The sequence below is a fragment of the Arachis hypogaea genome, chromosome 6, assembly GCF_003086295.3.
Source record: "Arachis hypogaea cultivar Tifrunner chromosome 6, arahy.Tifrunner.gnm2.J5K5, whole genome shotgun sequence".
Lineage (NCBI taxonomy): Eukaryota > Viridiplantae > Streptophyta > Magnoliopsida > Fabales > Fabaceae > Arachis > Arachis hypogaea.
Window position 1 is genome coordinate 17,016,948 of NC_092041.1, and position 21,110 is coordinate 17,038,057.

General features: G+C 35.9%; 2 non-coding genes across 2 annotated transcripts; both read left to right on the forward strand.

Moving 5' to 3' along the window:
• Window positions 1–211: 211 nt before the first annotated feature.
• LOC112700135 (small nucleolar RNA R71) lies at window positions 212–319 on the forward strand. The gene has a single exon (XR_003153053.1). It is a non-coding gene; the product is annotated as a small nucleolar RNA R71 (small nucleolar RNA).
• Window positions 320–19,902: 19,583 nt separating this feature from the next.
• On the forward strand, window positions 19,903–20,006 carry LOC112699974 (small nucleolar RNA R71). The gene has a single exon (XR_003152904.1). It is a non-coding gene; the product is annotated as a small nucleolar RNA R71 (small nucleolar RNA).
• Window positions 20,007–21,110: the final 1,104 nt, after the last annotated feature.

The window sequence follows — 21,110 nt, forward strand, 5'->3', positions numbered from 1 at the left end:
CAAGAACTCCTTTCTTCTGATTTGTCCCATTCTTCATAGGATTCCTTTCAGAAGTGTACATGAATTGGTTATTTGCAACCATTTCAATGAGCTCTTGAGCTTCTGTAGGCATCTTCTTCAGATGAAGAGATCCTCCTGCAGAGCTATCCAAAGACATCTTGGATAGTTCAGAAAGACCATCATAGAAAATACCTATGATGCTCCATTCAGAAAGCATGTCAGAAGGACACTTTCTGATCAATTGTTTGTATCTTTCCCAAGCTTCATAGAGGGATTCACCTTCCTTCTGTCTGAAGGTTTGGACTTCCACTCTAAGCTTACTCAATTTTTGAGGTGGAAAGAACTTTGCCAAGAAGGCATTGACTAGCTTTTCCCAAGAGTTCAGGCTTTCTTTATGTTGTGAGTCCAACCATATCCTAGCTCTGTCTCTTACAGCAAAAGGGAATAGCATAAGTCTGTAGACCTCAGGGTCAACCCCATTAGTCTTGACAGTGTCACAGATTTGCAAGAATTCAGCTAAAAACTGATGAGGATCTTCCAATGGAAGTCCATGGAACTTGCAATTCTGTTGCATTAGAGAAACTAATTGAGGCTTAAGCTCAAAGTTGTTTGCTCCAATGGCAGGGATAGAGATGCTTCTCCCATAGAAGTCGGGAGTAGGTGCAGTAAAGTCACCCAGTACCTTCCTTGCATTGTTGGCATTGTTGTTGTTCTCGGCTGCCATGGGTTCTTCTTCTTTGAAGATTTCTGTTAGGTCCTCTACAGAGAGTTGTGCTTTAACTTCTCTTAGCTTTCGCTTCAAGGTCCTTTCAGGTTCAGGGTCAGCCTCAACAAGAATGCTTTTGTCTTTGCTCCTGCTCATATGAAAGAGAAGAGAACAAGAAAATATGGAATCCTCTATGTCACAATATAGAGATTCCTTGAGGTGTCAGAGGAAAAGAAAAATAGAAGGAAGAAGTAGAAGAATTCGAACATATCAAGTAAGATAGAGTTCGAATTGTGCATTGAGGAGGAGTGTTAGTCCATAAATAGAAGGATGTGAGAATAAGGGAAGGAATTTTCGAAAATTAAGTAAAAGATTTTTGAAAACATTTTGAAAAACACTAATTGATTTTCGAAAACCAAGAGTGGAAAAGAAATCAAGTGATTTTTTGAAAAAGATTTTGAAATTTAGAAATCAAAAAGATATGATTGAAAACTATTTTGAAAAAGATGTGATTAAGAAGATATGATTTGAAAAACATTTTAAAAAGATTTGATTTTAAAAATTAATGACTTGGCTAACAAGAAAAGATATGATTCAAACATTAAACCTTTCTCAACAGAAAAGGCAACATACTTGAAATGTTGAATCAAATCATTAATTGATAGCAAGTATTTTTGAAAATGGAAAGAAATTGATTTTGAAAATATATGATTGAAAAGATATGATTTGAAAAAGATTTGATTTTGAAAAATTTTGAAAACTTGAAAAAAAATCTGCATTAAAAACAAAATCTTCCCTCTTGTGCCATCCTGGCGTTAAACGCCCAGAATGGTATCCATTCTGGCGTTTAGCGCCCAACCAGGCACCCTGGCTGGCGTTTAAACGCCAGTTTTCCTTCCTCACTGGGCGTTTTGAACGCCCAGCTTTTTTTGTGTAATTCCTCTACTGTATGTTCTGAATCTTCAATTCTCTGTATTATTGACTTGAAAAGACACAAATTAAAAAAAAAATTTGAATTTTTAAAAATGAGGAATAATCAGAATACAACTAAAATCAAATAACAATGCATGCAAGACACCAAACTTAGCAGTTTGTATACTACTGACACTATGAGAATGCATATGAGAAACAACAAAACACCCAAGTCAAGAGAATTCAAAGATCAGAGTAAGGAAATCATCAAGAATAACTTGAAGATTAATGAAGACACATGAATGAATGCAAGAAGAATAGAAACATGCAATTGACACCAAACTTAACATGAGACACTAGACTCAACAAGAAACATAAAATATTTTTGGTTTTTATGATTTTGTAATTTTTTTGGATTTTTCGAAAATTAAGTGGAAAAGAAAATAAAGGTATCAAAATTCTTAATGAGAATTCCAGGAATCATGCAATGTTAGTCTAAAGCTTTTAGTCTAAAGAAATTAGACATGGCTAGCCAAGCTTCAGCAGGACATTGCATTCAAGAGCTAAATTGATGAGAATCAATCAGCTTTGGTGATGATAAGAACATCACCTTGAAACACTAGAATTCATTCTTAAGAACTCTGAAGAAAAAAAAATGCCTAATCTAAGCAACAAGATGAACCGTCAGTTGTCCAAACTCAACAATCCCCGGCAACGGCACCAAAAACTTGGTGCACGAAATTGTGATCATCAATGGCGCCATCAACATGGTACGCTCAATTGCAATCTCAACTCTTTATCACAACTTCGCACTACTAACCAGCAAGTGTACTGGGTCGTCCAAGTAATAAACCTTACGCGAGTAAGGGTCGATCCCACAGAGATTGTTGGTATGAAGCAATCTATGGTCACCTTGTAAATCTTAGTCAGGCAAACTCAAATGGTTATGGAGGATATATGAATAAAACATAAAATAAAGGATAGAGATACTTATGTAATTCATTGGTGAGAATTTCACATAAGCGTATGGAGATGCTTTGTCCCTTCCGTCTCTCTGCTTTCCTACTGTCTTCATCCAATCCTTCTTACTCCTTTCCATGGCAAGCTGTATGTTGGGCTTCACCGTTGTCAGTGGCTACAATCCCGTCCTCTCAGTGAAAATGTTCAACGCACCCTGTCATGGCACGGCTAATCATCTGTCGGTTCTCAATCAGGTTGGAATAGAATCCAGTGATTCTTTTGCGTCTGTCACTAACGCCCAGCCTTCAGGAGTTTGAAGCTCGTCACAGTCATTCAATCATTGAATCCTACTCAGAATACCACAGACAAGGTTTAGACCTTCCGGATTCTCTTGAATGCCGCCATCAATTCTAGCTTATACCACGAAGATTCCGATTAAGGGATCCAAGAGATAAACATTCAAGCCTTGTTTGCTTGTAGAACGGGAGTGGTTGTCAGGCACGCGTTCATAAGTGAGAATGATGATGAGCGTCACATAATCATCACATTCATCATGTTCTTGGGTGCGAATGAATATCTTAGAAGAAGAATAAGATGAATTGAATAGAAGAACAATAGTAATTGCATTAATACTCGAGGTACAACAGAGCTCCACACCTTAATCTATGGTGTGTAGAAACTCCACCGTTGAAAATACATAAGAACAAAGGTGATCATTGGCTTCGGCCCCAGAGAGGGAACCAGAAGAACCAAGATCTGATCTAAGATCTAAAGTGATCAAAAGATGAGAATACAATAGCAAAAGGTCCTACTTATAGAGAACTAGTAGCTTAAGGTTTACAAAGATGAGTAAATGACATAAAAATCCACTTCCGGGCCCACTTGGTGTGTGCTTGGGCTGAGCATTGAAGTATTTTCGTGTAGAGACTCTTCTTGGAGTTAAACGCTAGCTTTTATGCCAGTTTGGGCGTTTAACTCCCATTCTTGTGCCAGTTCCGGCGTTTAACGCCGGGCAGTTTTGAGCTGATTTGGAACGCCGGTTTGGGCCATCAAATCTTGAGTAAAGTATGGACTATCATATATTGCTGGAAAGCCCAGGATGTCTACTTTCCAAAGCCGTTAAGAGCGCGCCAATTGGGCTTCTGTAGCTCCAGAAAATATACTTCGAGTGCAGGGAGGTCAGAATCCAACAGCATCTGCAGTCCTTTTCAGCCTCTGAATCAGATTTTTGCTCAGGTCCCTCAATTTCAGCCAAAAAATACCTGAAATCACAGAAAGACACACAAACTCATAGTAAAGTCCAAAAAAGTGAATTTTAACTAAAAAATAATAAAAATATACTAAAAACTAACTAAAACATACTAAAAACATACTAAAAATAATGCCAAAAAGCGTATAAATTATCCGCTCATCAGCTTCCAACTAATCTACCCCCAGTCAAGGCTTTTATTTAAAATTAGTTAAATTCTCTAGATTAATTCCCTGCTTATCAACTAAACCATTTTTGAAAACGCCTGATTGATAAAATAGCACATCTCCTTGCAACTCGTTGGGAGACGACCTGGGATTCATACTCCCAGTATTTTAATTTTGAATATTGTGACAACCCCTTTTAAATTGATAAGCGGATTTTCGGCTGATTAAGGACTGTACTTGCAACGTGTCCCTATTAATAAATTCTTAACTCGCCAATTTCCGCCATGTCACCAATCCTCCTAATTCAAATTATTCTACTAATCCTAATCCACCTAGTTCGAATAATAGTCAGTCACAAGGTTCTTCTAATTTATGGATTTTGATGATCGATAAATCTTCATGTTGGTTTTTAATATTTAGATATTTCTTTTTACTATTTAACTTTTGAGATTGTATTTTGATAAGATTATATGGATTTGATTGATGACACTTTGTTGTTGAATGCTAATTTTTGTTGTTGAATGCCCTGTTTGTTGCTGAATGATAATTTTTGTTGCTAAATTCTGAATGTTGTGCTGTTGATAATGGTGTTTTTGCTGCTGAATGTCCTGCTATTTTTATTTCTTTGTTTATTTCTGAATGTTGGTGGCAGAATTTAGATATGGTTATGTTGATAATTTTTAGATTTTTCAATGTGTTGTGGCTGGTCTTTAATTTCATATCTGGTTACAGATACTTCTTTGTTTTGTAGTTGCTAATTTTGCTTTGATTTGTAGTTGGTTTTTCTTTGATTTGTAGTTGCTGGCTCCTAATTATTGCTGGTTTTGCTAGCTTTGTTTTTACTATTTAATTTTTGATTTTGTATTTTGATAAGATCATATTGATTTGGTTGATGATATTTTATGTAGTGTTTTAAATTTCAAAGATATTTTAAGATTTATATTAGACTATAATTATATTTTAGGATGTTTATTTATAATTTATTTATTATTTTATTTTAAAACAGTTTTTTCGGTTGAACCACCGGCTGGACCGGTTGGACCAGTGAATTAGTGACTAGAGCGGTTCGATGACCGGTCTGGTTCTCAGAACCTTGATGATAGCAGCTCGTGAACGGACCAAGGCTCCTCGCGCAGCAGCTCCTTGGAACCGTGGCGGCAGCGTGATGATGGCGCGGTGGTGGTGCAGCTTTCCCTCTCTTCTTCCCTCTCTGTTTTGCGTTTCTTTCCCTTTTCTTTTTCCTGTTTCTTTCCTTATTTATTTCTGAAGGGGATGGGGTTGGGTCAAGGGAGTGGCGGCGTGGAGTGGCAGTAAGGTGGGGTTAGGTTAGGTTAGGGATAGGATAGTAAATTAGGGTTCCTGATTGGGTATTTTAGGATTTGATTTGGGACAAATTGGGGTTTTGTTTAATTTTAATAAAATTAAGAGATATTATATTAAATTAAATTCTAAATTAATCCTTTAAAATTATTTTAAAAATATTATTTAATTATTAATTTGTTAATTGGATTTTAATTAAATATTTTAATTTAAAATATAAGATAATATAATTAATTTTCTTTGTTTATAAGAATTAAAGTATTAAATTCCAAAATCTAAATTATTTAAATCAAATCATATAAAATTCTTATTATTTTATATTTGCTAAACTTTATAATTTAAATATAGAAAATAATTCAATAATTATAAAGTCAGATAAAACCTTAAATTATTTTAAAACTCAGTTAATCAAAATTTGTCTTAATTATCTTTAATAGAATAATTTCAAGGATTAAAATATTTAATGATAAAAATATCTAAATTAGCTCTTAATAAGATCTTCTAAAATTTCTAGGTCTTACAAAATTCATAATAAAAAAAAGTTAAACTTACTCATTCGTTACATTTATAGGAGTGTAGATGATTCACATAAGAGTTACGAGATTTTTTTTTTGAACTTTTATTTTAAAGTAGTATTCACCTTCTGAGTGTAATAATTATGAACTAATATATGTTGGTAACTAATTGCGATTAAAGAGAAGATAAAAAGAGAATAAAAACAGAAGAAGGTAGAGAAAACAAGCTAATATAAGAGTGTTACTGAAGCATATGTAGATAAATAATGATAAGAAAAAAATAATGAAAACAAAAATTAAAAATTCTAAAAGAATAATAAAACTAAAGATAATTTAATTAAAATATTGAATATAAAATTATAAGAAATAAAATTTTTTTAGCTATTAAAATTATGCGAGAGAAAGAGTGATTTAAATGTAAATTTTTATATTTGCTTCAAATTAAATATAATTGAGAAATAAATAAATAAATTTACAAATATTTATAAATTTTATCTTCATTGTTACACATAGTAACAACATAATATTTTGGTATTATACCTAAATTAATTTAAATTCAATTATTCTATATATTAAAGAAATTAAATAACTAATAAAGTTTTTACTTTTTATTTAATTATTCTATACAAATTTTTTTAATGCTTGATATCTTTTTTTTTTTAAAATGATAAAATATGACTTAACAAGTAAGTATAAAAAATAAGTATCTTTATAATAGTTATACATCTAGATATCTAAATCAAACAAAAAAATAATTCTTTTAACAAATCTTTAACAACTCAAAAGTTAACACAATGGATATGTATGGATCAAAGTGATAAACAAAAATGAGAGCTGCGATAATGGTAATATGATATGGTGGTAATTGATTGTGGTCGAGGTTAATAGAGGAAAAAACAAAAAAAGAGAATAAAATAAGGTAACATAATAGTGATGGTGAGACAATAATAGTTATACATGTAAAATAATAATAAGAGAAAATAATAATGTATAATATGATGAGATGATATAATCCAAATAAAATTAATAATTTTAAAATAATAATAAAATTAAATATAATAAAAAATGTTCAATATAAGATTAAAAACAAATTTATCTATTAAAATTATGTATAAAAAAAGAATATTTTAAATATGAATATAAATTTTTAAATTTATTTTAAATTAAATAGGATTGAGAAAATAAATAAATTTAATATATAAATAACTAATTTGTAAATAATGTTAATAAATTTTTATCATGACAAATTACATATAATAACAATAAAATTATTTTTTTAATTTAAATTTATTTATTTTATACTTTATATATATATATATATTAAATAATTTAAATATTTTATTTTTTTATAATTTATTTTTTAATTATTGATATTAAATTTATAATTTTAAAAATAAAAATATAAAAATATTTTTTATATATAATGAACATAATCATCTGCAAATCTATTGAATTGAACATCCGATATATCTATTGTTCACATTGTTTAATATTCTCATTGTCTACCTATGGTTTTGCTAGGTAGACAATAACTTTTGTAAACAATATGAACAAAGAGCTCTAGAATTGACCCAATAAAGTAAAAAATCACTCCGCGATCCACCCTCAAATTACCTCCTAAACCTTAATATTAGGATAACCATATGCACACCTAGTGAATTGAACATCAAGCCATTGTTAACCGTGCATGAGTAAATCGAATCAAAAGAAATAACCATCCAATTAAAAATAATGAACATAATAATCTGCATACATATTGAATTGAACATCTGACATATCCATTATTCACATTGTTTAGTATTCTCATTGTCTACCTATACTTTTCCTTTATATCTCAAATATACCTAAATAAGGACAACTAACACAGAACCTGATGGATTAAAAAATTACCTATTGTTAACAACATTTTCTTTCAAATGTGCTTTGATGAGCGGATAATTTATACGCCTTTTGACATTGTTTTAGGTAGTTTTTAGTAGGATCTAGCTACTTTTAGGGATGTTTTTATTAGTTTTTATGCAAAATTCACATTTCTGGACTTCACTAGGAGTTTGTGTGTTTTTCTGTAATTTCAGATATTTTCTGGCTGAAATTGAGAGATCTGAGCAAAAATCTGATTCAGGCTGACAAAGGACTGCTGATGCTGTTGGATTCTGACCTTCCTGCACTCGAAATAGATTTTCTGGAGCTACAGAACTTCAAATGGCGCGCTCTTAATGGTGTTGGAAAGTAGACATCCAGGGCTTTCTAGAAATATATAATAGTTCACACTTTATTCGAGTTAAGATGACGCAAACTGGCATTCAACACTAGTTCCATGCTGCATTCTGGAGTAAAACGCTAGAAACACGTCACAAACCAGAGTTAAACGCCAAACAGACATTACAACTTGACGTTTAACTCCAAGAGAAGCCTCTGCACGTGTAAAGATCAAGCTCAGCCCAAGCACACACCAAGTGGCCCCGAAAGTGGATTTCTGCATCAATTACTTATTTTTGTAAACCCTAGTAACTAGTCTAGTATAAATAGGACATTTTACTATTGTATTAGACATCTTTGGTCTTAGTTTTAATCTATTGTTCATCTAAGGAGACTATTGATCACGTTTTGGGGGCTGGCCTCTTGGCCATGCCTGGACCATCACTTATGTATTTTCAACGGTGGAGTTTCTACACACCATAGATTAAGGTGTGGAGCTCTGTTGTACCTAGAGTTTTAATGCAAAGTATTACTGTCTTCTATTCAATTCAGCTTATTCTTATTCTAAGATATTCGTTGCACTTCAACATGATAAATGTGATGATCTGTGACACTCATCATCATTCTCACCTATGAACGCGTGACTGACAACCACTTCTGTTCTACCTTAGAAAGAGCGTGTATCTCTTGGATTCCTTAATCATAATTTTCGTGGTATAAGCTAGAACCCTTTGGCGGCCATTCTTGAGAATCCGGAAAGTCTAAATCTTATCTGTGGTATTCAGAATAGGATTCAGGGATTGAATGACTGTGACGAGCTTCAAACTCGCGATTGTTGGGCGTAGTGACAGACGTAAAAGAATCAATGGATTCTATTCCGACATGATCGAGAACCGACAGATGATTAGCCGTGCTATGACAGAGCATTTGGACCATTTTCACTGAGAGGATGAGATGTAGCCATTGACAACGGTGATGCCCTACATACAGCTTGCCATGGAAAGGAGTATGAAGGATTGGATGAAGGTAGTAGGAAAGCAGAGATTCAGAAGGGATAAAGGATCTCCGTACACTTATCTGAAATTTACACAAATGATTTACATAAGTATCTCTTTCATCTATTTTATGTTTTATTTATTATTATCTTCGAAAACCATTATAACCAATTGAATCCGCCTAACTGAGATTTACAAGATGACCATAGTTGCTTCATACCAACAATCTCTGTGGGATCGACCCTTACACACGTAAGGTTTATTACTTGGACGACCCAGTACACTTGCTGGTTAGTGATGCGAAGTTGTGAAGAAAGTGCTAAGTTAGTAGATGCGCATACCAGGTTGAATGCCATTGTCAGAGATCACAATTTTGTGCACCAAGTTTTTGGCGCCGTTGCCGGGGATTGTTCGAGTTTGGACAACTAACGGTTCATCTTGTTGCTGAGATTAGGTAATTTTTTTTTCAAAAAAAAGTTTTCAAAAATCTTTCAAAAAAATTTTTTCTCTTTTTCGTTTTTCTAAAGATTATTTTCGAAAAAAATTTAATAAAATCATAAAAACCAAAAAAAATTTGTGTTTCTTGTTTGAGTCTTGTGTCATGTTTTAAGTTTGGTGTCAATTGCATGTTTCTATTTTTCTTGCATTTTTTTGAAAATTCATGCATTGCATATGTTCTTCATGATCTTCAAGTTGTTCTTGATAAGTCTTCTTGTTTGATCTTCATATTTTCTTGTTTTGTGTCTTTTGTTGTTTTTCATGTGCATTTCTGCATTCATAGTGTCTAAGCATTAAAAATTTCTAAGTTTGGTGTCATGCATATTTTTCTTTTCTTGAAAATTTTTCAAAAATAAGTCTTGATGTTCATCTTGATCTTCAAAGTGTTCTTGGTATTTATCTTGACATTCATAGTGTTCTTGTATGCATCATTGGTTTTGATCCAAAATTTTCATGTTTTGGGTCATTTTTGTGTTTTCCTCTCTCATCATTAAAAATTTAAAAAATAAAAAAAAATATTTTACTTTTTTCTCTCATAAATTTCGAAAATTTGAGTTGACTTAGTCAAAAAATTTTAAAACTTAGCTATTTCTTATAAGTCAAGTTAAATTTTCAAATTTAAAAATCTTATCTTTCTAAAATCTTTTTCAAAAATTAAATCTTTTTCATTTTTCTTCTTATTTTTTTCGAAACATTTTTAAAATTTAATTCCAAAATCTTTTTCCTATTTTTATTTCAAATTTTTAAAAACTTTACTAACAATTAATGTGATTGATTCAAAAATTTGAAGTTTTTTACTTTCTTGTTAAGAAAGGTTCAATCTTTAAATTCTAGAATCATATCTTTTAGTTTCTTGTTAGTCAAGTAATAAATTTTAATTTTAAAAAAATCAAATCTTTTCCAAAATATCTTTTTCAATCATATCTTTTCAAAATATCTTTTTCAAATCATATCTTTTTCAAAATCAATTTCAAAAATCTCTTCTAACTTCTTATCTTTTCAAAATTGATTTTCAAATCTTTTTCAACTAACTAATTGACTTTTTGTTTGTTTCTTATCTTTTTCAAAACCACCTAACTACTTTTCCCTCTCTAATTTTCGAAAATCCCTTTCTCTTTTTTAAAAATTCTTTTAATTAACTAATTGTTTCAAATTTTAATTTTAATTTTATTTCTTCTCTTAATTTTCAAAAATTACTAACCTATTTTCAAAAATAAATTTCGAAAACTCCTCTCTCTCATCTTCTTCTATTTATTTATTTATCTACTAACACCTCTCTTCTACTCAAGAATCCGAACCCACTCTTCCCCCTTGTGTTTGGATTCTTACCTTTTTCTTCTTCTATTCTCTTATTCTTCTACTCACATAAAGGAATCTCTATACTGTGACATAAAGGATTCTTCTTCTTTTTCTGTTCTCTTCTTTTTCATATGAGCAGGAGCAAGGACAAGAATATTCTTGTTGAAGCAGATCCTGAACCTGAAAGGACTCTGAAGAAGAAGCTAAGAGAAGCTAAAGCACAAAAATCCAGAAAAAACCTTACAGAAAATCTCGAAAAAGAAAGAGACATGGCCGAACCCAATAACAATGGTGGAGGTGCAAGGAGGATGCTTGGTGATTATACTACACCTACTTCCAATTTTTATGGAAGAAGCATCTCAATCCCTGCCATTGGAGCAAACAATTTTGAGTTGAAGCCTTAACTAGTTGCTCTAATGCAACAGAACTGCAAGTTTCATGGATTTCCATCAGAAGATTCCTACCATTTTTTAACTGAGTTCTTGCAGATCTGTGAGACTGTTAAGACTAATGGAGTAGATCCTGAAGTCTACAGGCTCATGCTTTTCCCTTTTGCAATAAGAGACAGAGCTAGAAATTGGTTGGACTCACAACCTAAAGATGGCCTGGACTCCTGGGATAAGCTGGTCACGGCCTTCTTGGCTAAGTTCTTTCCTCCTCAAAAGCTGAGCAAGCTTAGAGTGGATGTTGGTGGACGAAATTGTGATTCATACTCTTTGTACTTGTATGAAATTTAATTCGAGATAATAGCTCTTTGGTATGTGTGATCACAACTCCATTCAACTAACCAGCAAGTGTACTGGGTCGTCCAAGTAATAAACCTTACGTGAGTAAGGGTCGATCCCAAAGAGATTGTTGGTATGAAGCAAGCTGTGGTCATCCTGTAAATCTCAGTCAGGCAGATGATAATTGATTATGGAATTTCGAAAATAAAATAATATTAAATAAACATAAAATAAAGATAAAGTTACTCATGTATTTCCATGGTGGGAATTTCAGAGAAGTGTTTGGAGATGCTTGTCCCTGTTGGATCTCTGCTTTCCTACTGCTTTCATCCAATTTTATCACTCCTTTCTATGGCAAGCTGTATGTAGGGCATCACCGTTGTCAATGGCTACATCCCATCCTCTTAGTGAAAAAGGTCTAAATGCTCTGTCACGGCACGGCTAATCATCTGTCGGTTCTCGATCATGTTGGAATAGAATCCCTTGATTCTTTTGCGTTTGTCATCACGCCCAGCAATCGCGAGTTTGAAGCTCTTCACAGTCATTCAATCCCGGAATCCTACTCGGAATACCACAGACAAGGTTTAGACTTTTCGGATTCTCATGAATGCCGCCATCAATCTAACTTATACCACGAAGATTCTGTTTAAGGAGTCTAAGAGATACGCGCCCGGCCTAAGGTAGAACGAAAGTGGTTGTCAGTCACGCGCGTTCATAGGTGAGAATGATGATGAGTGTCACGGATCATCACATTCATCATGTTGAAGTGCAACGAATATCTTAGAACAGGAATAAATGGAATTGAATAGGAAATAGTAGTAATTACATTAAAACTTGAGGTACACCAGAGCTCCACACCCTTAATCTATGGTGTGTAGAAACTCCACCGTTGAAAATACATAAGTGAAAGGTTCAGGCATGGTCGAGTGGCCAGCCCCCATGGTCTAAGAACTAAGCGTTCAAAGATGTCTAATACAATAGTAAACTATCCTATTTATACTAGACTAGCTACTAGGGTTTACAGGAGTAAGTAATTGATGCATAAATCCACTTTCGGGGCCCACTTGGTGTATGTTTGGGCTGAGCTTGATCTATCCACGAGCTGAGGCTTCTTTTGGAGTTGAACGCCAGGTTGTAACGTGTTTTGGGCGTTCAACTCCGGGTCGTGACGTGTTTCGGCGTTTGACTCCAGACAGCAACATGGAACTGGCATTGAGTGCCAGTTTACGTCGTCAATTCCCGAATAAAGTATGGACTATTATATATTGCTGGAAAGCTCTAAATGTCTACTTTCCAACGCCGTTAAGAGCGCGTCCTTTAGAGTTCTGTAGCTCCAGAAAATCCATTTCGAGTGCAAGGATGTCAGATTCCAACAGCATCAGCAGTCCTTTGTCAGCCTCCTATCAGAGTTTTGCTCAGGTCCCTCAATTTCAGCCAGAAAATACCTGAAATCACAAAAAAACACACAAACTCATAGTAAAGTCCAGAAATGTGAATTTAGCATAAAAACTAATGAAAACATCCCTAAAAGTAGCTTGAACTTACTAAAAACTACCTAAAAACAATGCCAAAAAGCGTATAAATTATCCGCTCATCACAACACCAAACTTAAATTGTTGCTTGTCCCCAAGCAACTGCAAATCAAATAGGATAAAAAGAAGAGAATATACTATAAATTCCAGAATATCAATGAATATTAATTCTAATTAGATGAGCGGGACTTGTAGCTTTTTGCTTCTGAACAGTTTTGGCATCTCACTTTTTCCTTTGAAGTTTAGAGTGATTGGCGTCTCTTAGGAACTCAGATTTCAAATAGTGTTATTGATTTTCCTAGTTAAGTATGTTGATTCTTGAACACAGCTACTTATGAGTCTTGGCCGTGACCCTAAGCACTTTGTTTTCCAGTATTAGCACCGGATACATAAATGCCACAGACACATGACTGGGTGAACCTTTTCAGATTGTGACTCAGCTTTGCTAGAGTCCCCAGTTAGAGGTGTCCAGAGCTCTTAAGCACACTCTTTTGCTTTGGATCACGACTTTAACCACTCAGTCTCAAGCTTTTCACTTGGACCTTCATGACACAAGCACATGGTTAGGGACAGCTTGGTTTAGCCGCTTAATTTTATTTCTTTGGAGGCATCACCCTTGTTGATGGCTACATCCCATCCTCTCAGTGAAAATGGTCCAAATGCTCTGTCACAGCACGGCTAATCATCTGTCGGTTCTCAATCAGGTTGGAATAGAATCCCTTGATTCTTTTGCGTCTGTCACTAACGCCCAGCCTTCAGGAGTTTGAAGCTCGTCACAGTCATTCAATCCCAGAATCCTACTCGGAATACCACAGACAAGGTTAGACTTTCTGGATTCCCGAAATCCTACTCGAAATACCACAGACAAGGTTAGACTTTCCGGATTTCCATGAATGCCGCCATCAATCTAGCTTATACCACGAATATTCTGTTGGGGAATCTAAGAGATATGCGCCCGGCCTAAAGTAGAACGGAAGTGGTTGTCAGTCACACGCGTTCATAGGTGAGAATGATGATGAGTGTCACGGATCATCACATTCATCAAGTTGAAGTGCAACGTATATCTTGGAATAAGAATAAAAGAGAATTGAATAGAAAATAATAGTAATTGTATTGAAACTTGAGGTACAGCAGAGCTCCACACCCTTAATCTATGGTGTGTAGAAACTCCACTGTTAAAAGTACACAAGTGAAAGGTTTAGGCATGGCCGAATGGCCAGCCCCCCAAAACGTGATCAATGGCCTCCTAAGATGAAAAACAAAACTGAGACCAAAGATGAAACGTGGTCAAAAAAGACATTTAATACACTTGTAAAAAGTCTTATTTATACTAAACTAGCTACTAGGGTTTACATGAGTAAGTAATTGATGCATAAATCCACTTCCGGGGCCCACTTGGTGTATGTTTGGGCTGAGCTTGATCTATCCACGAGCTGAGGCGTTTATTGGAGTTGAACGCCGAGTTATAGCGTGTTTCTGGCGTTCAACTCCGGGTCGTGACGTATTTCTGGCGTTTGACTCCAGACAACAGCATGTACTTGGCGTTGAGCGCCAGTTTACATCGTCAATTCCCGAATAAAGTATGAACTATTATCTATTGCTGGAAAGCTCTGGATGTCTACTTTTTAACGCCGTTGAGAGCGCGCCATTTGGAGTTCTGTAGCTCCAGAAAATCCATTTTGAGTGCAGGGAGGTCAGATTCCAACAGCATCAGTAGTCCTTTTGTCAGCCTTTTTCAGAGTTTTGCTCAAGTCCCTCAATTTCAGCCAGAAATTACCTGAAATTATAGAAAAACACACAAACTTATAGTAAAGTCCAGAAATGTGAATTTAACATAAAAACTAATGAAAACATCCCTAAAAGTAGCTTGAACTTACTAAAAACTACCTAAAAACAATGCCAAAAAGCGTATAAATTATCCGCTCATCACAACACCAAACTTAAATTGTTGCTTGTCCCCAAGCAACTGAAAATCAATTAGGATAAAAAGAAGAGAATATACTATAAATTCCAAAATATCAATGAATATTAATTCTAATTAGATGAGTGGGACTTGTAGCTTTTTGCTTCTGAACAGTTTTGGCATCTCACTTTTTCCCTTGAAGTTTAGAATGATTGGATTCTCTAGGAACTTAGAATTTTGGATAGTGTTATTGACTCTCCTAGTGAAGTATGTTGATTCTTGAACACAGCTACTTATGAGTCTTGGCCGTGGCCCTAAGCACTTTGTTTCCAGTATTACCACCGGATACATAAAATGCCACAGACACATGACTGAGTGAACCTTTTCAGATTGTGACTCAGCTTTGCTAGAGTCCCCAGTTAGAGGTGTCCAGAGCTCTTAAGCACACTCTTTTTGTTTTGGATCATGACTTTAACCACTCAGTCTCAAGCTTTTCACTTGGACCTTCATGACACAAGCACATGGTTAGGGACAACTTAGTTTAGCCGCTTAGGCCTGGATTTATTTCCTTGGGCCCTCCTATCCATTGATGCTCAAAGCCTTGGATCCTTTTTACCCTTGCCTTTTGGTTTTAAGGGCTATTGGCTTTTTCTGCTTGCTTTTTCTTTTTCTTTCTATATTTTTTTTCGCCACTTTTTTTTTTGCAAGCTTTTGTTTTTCACTGCTTTTTCTTGCTTCAAGAATCAATTTTATGATTTTTCAGATCATCAATAACATTTCTCTTGTTCATCATTCTTTCAAGAGCCAACAATTTTAACATTCATAAACAACAAGATAAAAAATATGCACTATTCAAGCATTCATTCAGAAAACAAAAAGTATTGTCACCACATCAATATAAGTAAACTAAATTCAAGGATAAATTCGAAACTCATGTACTTCTTGTTCTTTTGAATTAAAAACATTTTTCATTTAACAGAGGTGAAAGATTAATGGAATTATTCATAATTTTAAGACATAGTTACTAACTACTAATGATCATGAAGGAGAGACACAAAACATAGATAAACATACAATATAAAAACCGAAAAGCAGAAAAAAATAAGAACAAGGAATGAATCCACCTTAGTGGCGTCTTCTTCTGGAAGGACCAACAATGTCCTTAAGCTCTTCTATGTCCCTTCCTTGCTTTTGTTGCTCCTCCCTCATTGCTCTTTGGTCTTCTCTTATTTCATGGAGAATGATGGAGTGCTCTTGATGATCCACCCTTAATTGTTCCACATTGTAGCTCAAATCTTCTAGGGAAGTATTGAGTTATTCCCAATAGTTGTTGGGAGGAAAGTGCATCCCTTGAGGCATCTTAAGGATTTCTTGATGATGAGCTTCCTCATGCATCTCTTGAGATCCGTGGAGGGTCTCTCTTGTTTGCTCCATCCTCTTCTTAGTGATGGGCTTATCCTCTTCAATGAGGATGACTCCTTCTATGATGACTCCAGCTGAGTAGCATAGATGGCAAATAAGATGAGGAAAAGCTAGCCTTGCCATGGGGGAGGGCTTTTCGGCTATTTTGTAGAGTTCAAAAGGGATGACTTCATGAACTTCTACTTCCTCTCCAATCATGATGCTATGAATCATGATGGCCCGATCCACAGTAACTTTGGATCGGTTGCTAGTAGGAATGATGGAGCGTTGGATGAACTCCAACCATCCTCTAGCTACAGGCTTGAGGTCCAGTCTTCTCAGTTGAACTGGCTTGACTTTGGAGTCTCTTTTCCATTGAGCTCCTTCCACACATATGTCCATGAGGACTTGGTCCAACCTTTGATCAAAGTTGACCCTTTTAGTATAGGGGCGTGCATCTCCTTGCATCATGGGCAAGTTGAATGCCAACCTCACATTTTTCAGACTAAAATCTAAGTATTTTCCCCGAACCATTGTGAGATAATTCTTTGGACTCGGGTTCACACTTTGATCATGGTTCCTAGTGATCCATGCATTGGCATAGAACTCTCGAACCATTAAGATTCCGACTTGTTGCATGGGATTGGTTAGGACTTCCCAACCTCTTCTTCGGATCTCATGTCGGATCTCTGGATACTCATTTTTATTGAGCTTGAAAGGGACCTCAGGGATCACCTTCTTCTTTGCCACAACATTATAGAAGTGGTCTTAATGGCTTTTGGAGATGAATCTTTCCATCTTCCATGACTCGGAGGTGGAAGCTTTTGTTTTCTCTTTTCCTTTTCTAGAGGATTCTCCGGCCTTAGGTGCCATTGATGGTAATGGAAAAACAAAAAGCTTATGCTTTTACCACACCAAACTTAAAATATTGCTCGCCCTCGAGCAAAAGAAGAAAGAAGAGAAGAAGAAGAAGAAGAAAATATGGAGGAGAAGGGGGAGTGTAGGTTTCGGCCAAGATATAGAAGAGGGGGTTGTGTTGTGTGAAAATGAAGTAGAATGGAGGGGTTTATATAGGGAGGGGAGAGGGAGTAGTTTCGGTCATTAAGGGTGGGTTTGGGTGGGAAAGATTTTTTGAATTTTGAAGGTAGGTGGGGGTTTATGGGGAAGAGTGGATGGATGTGAATGGTGAAGAGGGTAATTGGGGAGAGAGATTGAGGTGATTGGTGAAGCGGTTTTGGAAATGTGTGTAATAAGATTATTAGGAGGTAAGGTGGGAATATGTTATATGGAATCCTGTGGGGTCCACAGATCCTGAGGTGTCAAGGTTTTACATCCCTGCACCAATTAGGCATGTAAAATGCCTTAGCATACCATTGTGGCGTTTAAACACCGGAAGGATGCACGTTCTGGGCGTTCAACGCCCAGATGTAGCATGTTTCTGGCGTTCAGTGCCAGCTTTCCTCAGGGCACATTCCTGTCATCCAAACATCAGGATGGTGCTTGTTTCTAGCGTTCAGCGCCAGAAACATGCTCTGTTCTGGCGTTGAACGCCAGCCAGATGCACCTTACTGGCGTTTAAACGCCAGTAAGTCTTTCTTCCAAGGTGTGATTTTTCTTCTGCTGTTTTTGATTCTATTTTTTATTTTAATAATTTTTTCGTGACTCCACATGATCATGAACCTAATAAAACACAAAATAATAATAAAATAAAATTAAAATTAGATAAATAAAAATTGGGTTGCCTCCCAATAAGCGCTCTTTTAATGTCACTAGCTTGACAGTGGGCTCTCATGGAGCCACAAAGGTGATCAGGTCAATGTTGTATAGTCCCAACACCAAACTTAGAGTTTGGTTGTGGGGATTTAACACCAAACTTAGAGTTTGGTTGTGGCCTCCCAACACCAAACTTAGAGTTTGACTGTGGGGGGGCTCTTCTTGACTTTGTACTGAGAGAAGGCTCTTCTTGACTTTGTACTGAGAGAAGCTTTTCATGCTTCCTCTCCATGGTTGCAGAGGAAGGTCCTTGAGCCTTAAACACAAGGTAGTCCCCATTCAATTGAAGGACTAATTCTCCTCTGTTAACATCAATCACAGCTTCTGCTGTGGCTAGGAAGGGTCTTCCAAGGATGATGCATTCATCTTCTTCCTTCCTAGTGTCTAAAACTATGAAATCAGCAGGGATGTAAAGGCCTTCAACCTTTACTAACACGTCCTCTACTAATCCATAAGGTTGTCTTACTGACTTGTTTGCCAATTGTAATGAGAATAAGGCAGGCTGTACCTCAATGATCCCTAGTTTCTTCATTACAGAGAGTGGCATAAGATTTATGCCTGACCCCAGGTCATACAGAGCCTTGTTAAAGGTCATGGTGCCTATAGTACAGGGTATTAAGAATTTACCAGGATCTTGTCTCTTTTGAGGTAAAGTTTTCTGAATCCATGTATCTAGTTCACTAATGAGCAAGGGAGGTTCACCTTCCCAAGTCTCATTACCAAACAACTTGGCATTCAGCTTCATGATAGCTCCTAGATATTGAGCAACTTGCTCTCCAGTCACATCTTCATCCTCTTCTAAGGAAGAATAGTCTTCAGAGCTCATGAATGGTAGAAGGAGATTTAGTGGAATCTCTATGGTCTCTATATGAGCCTTAGATTCCTTTAGGTCCTCAATAGGGAACTCCTTCTTGTTTGAGAGACGTCCCAGGAGGTCTTCCTCACTAGGATTTTCGTCCTTCTCCTCCCTTGTGCATTCGGCCATATTGATGACATCAGTGGCTTTGCACTCTCCTTTCGGCTTTTCTTCTGTATTTTTTGGGAGAATACTGGGAGGAGTTTTAATGATTTTCTTACTCAGCTGGCCCACTTATGCCTCCAGATTTCTAATGGAGGACCTTGTTTCACTCACGAAACTTAAGGTGGCCTTTGACAGATCAGAGACTATGGTTGCTAAATTAGAAGGGCTCTGTTCAGAATTCTCTGTCTGTTACTGAGAAGATGATGGAAAAGGCTTGTTATTACTTAGCCTATTTCTTCCACCATTATTAAAGCCTTGTTGAGGCTTTTGTTGATCCTTCCATGAGAAATTTGGATGATTTCTCCATGATGAGTTATAGGTGTTTCTATAAGTTTCACCCATGTAATTAACCTCTGCCCTTGCAGGGTTCTCAGGATCATAAGCTTCTTCAGAAGCTGCCTCTTTAGTACTGTTGGATGCATTTTGCCATCCATTCAGACTTTGAGAAATCATGTTGACTTGCTGAGTCAACACTTTGTTCTGAGCCAATATGACATTCAGAGCATCAATTTCAAGAACTCCCTTCCTCTGAGGCATCCCACTATTCATGGAATTCCTCTCAGAAGTGTACATGAATTGGTTATTTGCAACCATGTCAATAAGTTCTTGAGCTTCTACAGGTGTTTTCTTTAGGTGAATGGATCCACCTGCAGAATGGTCCAATGACATCTTGGAAAATTCAGATAGACCATAATAGAATATATCTAATATGGTCCATTCTGAAAACATGTCAGAAGGACACTTTTTGGTCATCTGCTTGTATCTTTCCCAAGCTTCATAGAGGGATTCACCATCTTTTTGTTTGAAGGTCTGAACATCCACTCTAAGCTTGCTCAGCTTTTGAGGAGGAAAGAATTTATCCAAGAATGCCGTGACCAGCTTATCCTAGGAGTCCAGGCTATCTTTAGGTTGTGAGTCCAACCATGTTCTAGCTCTATCTCTTACAGCAAAAGGGAAAAGCATGAGCCTGTAGACTTCAGGATCTACTCCATTCGTCTTAACAGTCTCACAAATCTGCAAGAACTCAGTTAAAAACTGGTAAGGATCTTCATATGAAAGTCCATAAAACTTGCAGTTCTGTTGTATTAAAGCAACTAATTGAGGTTTCAGCTCAAAATTGTTTGCTCCAATGGCCGGAATGGAGATGCTTCTTCCATCAAACTTGGACGTTAGTTTAGTGAAGTCACCAAGCATCCTCCTTGCATTATTGTTGTTGGGTTTGGCTGCCATCTCCTTCTCTTGTTCGAAAATTTCAGAAAGGTTGCCTCTGGATTGTTGTAATTTAGCTTCTCTTAGTTTCCTCTTCAGAGTCCTTTCAGATTCAGGATCAGCTTCAACAAGAGTGTCTTTTTCCTTGTTCCTGCTCATATAGGGAAGAAGAGAACAAGAAAAGAAAAAGGAATCCTCTATGTTACAGTAAAGAGGATCCTTGTTGTTAGTAGAAGAAGAAGGGAATGAGGATTAGGAAGAGGGAATAAGAACTTGGTGGATGGATCCCAATCACAAGGGTAAGGATATAGGTGGTATGCGAAATTGTGATCAATACTTTTCACAACTCAAATAATCCCCGGTAATGAATCCAAAAACTTGGTGTTCAATACCATGGCATAAACACAACTTCGCACAACTAACCAGCAAGTGTACTGGGTCGTCCAAGTAATAAACCTTACGCGAGTAAGGGTCGATCCCACAGAGATTGTTGGTATGAAGCAAGCTATGGTCACCTTGTAAATCTTAGTCAGGCAAACTCAAATGGATATGGGTGATATACGAATAAAACATAAAGATACAGATAGAGATACTTATGTAATTCATTGGTGGGAATTTCAGATAAGCGCATGAAGATGCTGTGTCCCTTCCGTCTCTCTGCTTTCCTACTGTCTTCATCCAATCCTTCTTACTCCTTTCCATGGCAAGCTTATGCAAGGGTTTCAC